Genomic DNA, 3,925 nt, shown 5'->3' on the forward strand with positions numbered 1-3,925 from the left:
ACTGCAACATGATTTTGTAATCAATGTTCCCTAAATCAACGAATCAATACTAATCAAGCGTGCTACCTAAATCAGTGAATATGCACTTGTGCTACCTAAACCGACAAATTTGCACTAGTAATGTTTAAGCTAGAGAATCTATTGTTTGCTGGTATGCTGCCTAAATAAGCAAATCTGCACTCATGCTACCTAAATCGATGGATCTACACGGATAATTGGTGTTGCCTAAATTGGACAATCTACACTAAGATGAACATTTACACACTGCCTAAATGCAAATATGTGTGCACACGACCAATGGACTAAGCAAGGCATAAAAGACAAAACATTGACTACCTTTTTGTCATCAAATTGGAGTATATTTTATTTGACATCACCTTAGCTCATGTGAGTAGCTTTTAAAGTTGTGTGGTGGTATTCTCCATTGTTGTAAAAGTCCAAAACTACCTGAGTGTAGCTCCTTAGGTATATCTACAACAAAATCACTTAAAACAAGTAAACAAAGTGAGCATTTATCAAACGAGTAAAATAAATTGAGGGATTGTTGTATAAGAAGACGTTTTAAGAGGTGGTGCATAATGTTGTGCTAAGTGACTACGTAAAAGAAAAACCAAAAAAAGAAGAGAACTTACCTTGTTTTTGTTCAACCTAGTCACAAATTATCCCACTCATTAGTGAGAATGATCTTGTATGATGTATAGACTTATAACGATCATTAAACTAGCACATGTAAGAGGTTTTTGAAGCCTGAGATTTGGTATAGTTTGTCGTGCTTAGCTCTTTTATAATATGCATTGTTTGAGTAGGAAAACAAGTTTTGACAATGATTCTAAGTTACTTCAACTCATGTGTTTAGATATACATGATGGCAATAAGAATCTTGATCACCATGCATCCTACACTCCATATATCTACATGACGTACATAATTGTCTCCTATTATAACTTTTGGTGCCATCCAAAAAATAGACTCTTTGATGGATTTGCAAGCATCAGTTATTGTGTCCTCATGAAATGTTTTAGATACTCCAAAGCAGCCAATTTCACAAAAACATTAGAATCAACAAGCATGTTTCCAGCTTTGATATCTCTATGAAAACTTTTTTTCTTATGAAGATACTCAAGACCAAGAAGTAATTGTGTTTTGTAGACAGGAACAAGAGACTCACTAAATGTGCCAAATCTTTCTAGCATGCTTTGAATAGATCCGCTAAAAAACATCGTCCAAAAATATATAAAGAACACTGCCTCTTCATCTTTGTCCATATCTATGTAACCAACAATATGTTTGTGTCTTATCTCTTTATATAACGAGATTTCTCTTTCTAGACAAGTCATGTAAAAAGCTTTCTCTTCATCATTAGTCATGTTTTGAAACTTCAAATGTTTCATTGGCATAAGCTCTCCAATGGATTGATTGATGCCACAAAACAACGGTCTCTAGATGCTGCAAGAGCTGCAAGTATCAAGGGGAGCCTTTGCATGTCTATCCCATCACCACAAACATCAAAACCACACTTGAGGACCTGATGCATGCTTTGAGCTTCTTGTGATGCAATGGCCTCTTCTCATAGTCTACCAATTGCCAATGGTGGCAACTGAGCAGAGCCACTTGACGTTCCTGATGCATTAGTGAGATATCTCATGTCATTGTGCGAGGCATCTGGATAGCCAAGTGATGAGCTGGATGTGGAAGAGTAAAATGTTGAGAGGAGATTTTGATTGCCCCCTAGAGGAAATGAACATGCCATCAAAGCATTGTTGAGAGATCTTTCTAATGTTTTGGTCATTGCATCTAATGACTAAGCATGATTCAGTGGAGACAAAGTCCACTCTAGTGTGTGGCCTTTGAGCTTCAAAAGAGACTTCTCTAATTGTCTCTTGTTAATTAAGTGTTGAGGCACGGGCAGGAGATGTTGGCCTGCCATGCCATGCTAGAGGGGAGCCCAAACCTTTAGCCATTGAGCTTGGACTCTTTGCCGCATTTGAATCAGAGACATTTTTGTCCTTGTCTAATAAATGCTGCATGATCTTGAGTAAAAGACTTCACAATCAGCTCACATACATCATCTTCTCCTCTAAGAAAATCTAGGCAAAGGAAATACCTCAACTCTATTTGAGCTCATTTTTCACGGGCAAGTTCCTTCAATTTACAACCTCAAAACCTATCAATATAGATTTCAGATTTATCCTTCAATGTAATCAAAACCACAAAATCAAACATTGTGTATATGTAACCTGGCTTTATTAGTTATTGTCAAAAGCCCTTTTATCAATAACTCAATTATTAAATTACCTAGCTTATGAATTATTAGGCAACTTAGAAAACAATAGCCTCTTTTTTACCTTGAAACCATATAGTTTACACTTGCATCATGAGAAACCTTCAAGATGCATGAGTATAGGATGTTTACAAATCATTTTCCCATCTTGTGCATACGGTGGAGGCAAGAGGCAAAAAGGGGATGGCTAAAAGAGGGGCATATGAGAGGTTGGTCAGTCAAGAGAATATATCCAAGTATAAGTGGGAGTTGAGCATTGGACATAGTTTAAAAATTTGACGTGATAGATAAGTGTGGTTAAGGAGGACGGGTTAATGTCCCATTCATGATTTGACAACACTAATCCTAATTAATATAGAGAATGCTTAAGAACACAAAATGACAAAAATTGGTCAAGTTCTCAATGTAGCATCAAGTTACATTTTCTGTGAGCATAGAAATGAGCTCAATATATAGGAGAAGAAGTGGTAGGTTGAGTGACATCATCAATGAGGTGTGAGAGATCATTCAAATTAACCAAAGAGGAGAGTACAAGTTGAAAACTCATGTACACCTTTTTGGGGCTGTTTTGGCCTATCTATTGGCTCCATTATGCAGTGGAAAGGTGCTAGAAAGGTCCATGGGTCATGCATACATATGTGGGAATCATTTTGGATATGTAATCATGCATGTGGACTAAGGGAGAGTTTACTAGGGGCATAAGTTAGGTTTGCCCCATCATGAAGCTTTAATGCATAAAACGCTAATCACGACTAGTGAGCAATGAGGTGGAAGGCCTCATGGTGTGTAAACCACACCCTACCATCCCATAAGGAATTAGACACATTACATTGTAAACAATCTGATCTCTCATTTTCAATAGGATCTCAAGAAGGTGTCTCCTCATAAATGTTATACACCTAAAGAATTTTAGTTGGATCAATATACTTGCTCATCATTAGATTGCGCTAATCATTTTCAACTATTGCAATAGGAATGGAAGAAAAAGATGAATTTTGAAAGAAGAGACCAACTTTACTTCAATGTTTTTCAACTCTTGGGTCTGTTCTATCTTGCTTGTATTGCTTTGCATTCTCGGGGAGAAAAATGCTACGCGTATAAAATCTTGTCATCATTTGGTTATGCAATCAAAAAACATTAGAAGCAGATGCTATGTGCACATGCATGCAAAGTAGAATCAAGAAAATGGATAAGTAGGGCATTTAGGCATCTTTGCACATGTAAATTTATATTTGTGATAGCAGGACAAGCCACAAATTTCCTATTATATGGTAGTTTGCAATTGTTGCCCTTCCATCAAACAACTTGCACTTGTCTAAAATCTCAAGCAACAGATGTAGCCCTCCTATGCGCATGTGTAAGGCCATCGCTTTCTTAAAATGATGATGATGGTCAAGAAGACCCGCATTTCCTCACACTGCAAGGGTCGTAGCTATCTATTGTTTTTTTCCCGTCTCTCTCCACCATGATCATCAGCACACCCACAACGTAGAGAAAAACCAGGTTATGTGTGTGCCAGTCCTACGGTGATATCATGTGGAAAATGGGGCGCAAAGCAGTGCGAGTGCTACTGGGTAGGCAACTGGAGTCAAAGGAGAGTTGGTAGAAAGGAAGAGAGAGCGAGAGATATATATAGAGGCAATT

At 37.6% G+C, this 3,925-nt stretch overlaps 2 pseudogenes; both read right to left on the reverse strand.

Moving 5' to 3' along the window:
• Positions 1-852: 852 nt before the first annotated feature.
• On the reverse strand, positions 853-1,427 carry LOC147464736 (mitogen-activated protein kinase kinase kinase 2 pseudogene; annotated as a pseudogene).
• Positions 1,428-1,432: 5 nt separating this feature from the next.
• Positions 1,433-2,027, reverse strand: LOC147464737 (uncharacterized; annotated as a pseudogene).
• Between the last annotated feature and the right edge of the window lie 1,898 nt (positions 2,028-3,925).

The sequence above is a fragment of the Adiantum capillus-veneris genome, chromosome 1, assembly GCF_014529385.1.
Source record: "Adiantum capillus-veneris isolate H3 chromosome 1, ASM1452938v2, whole genome shotgun sequence".
Lineage (NCBI taxonomy): Eukaryota > Viridiplantae > Streptophyta > Polypodiopsida > Polypodiales > Pteridaceae > Adiantum > Adiantum capillus-veneris.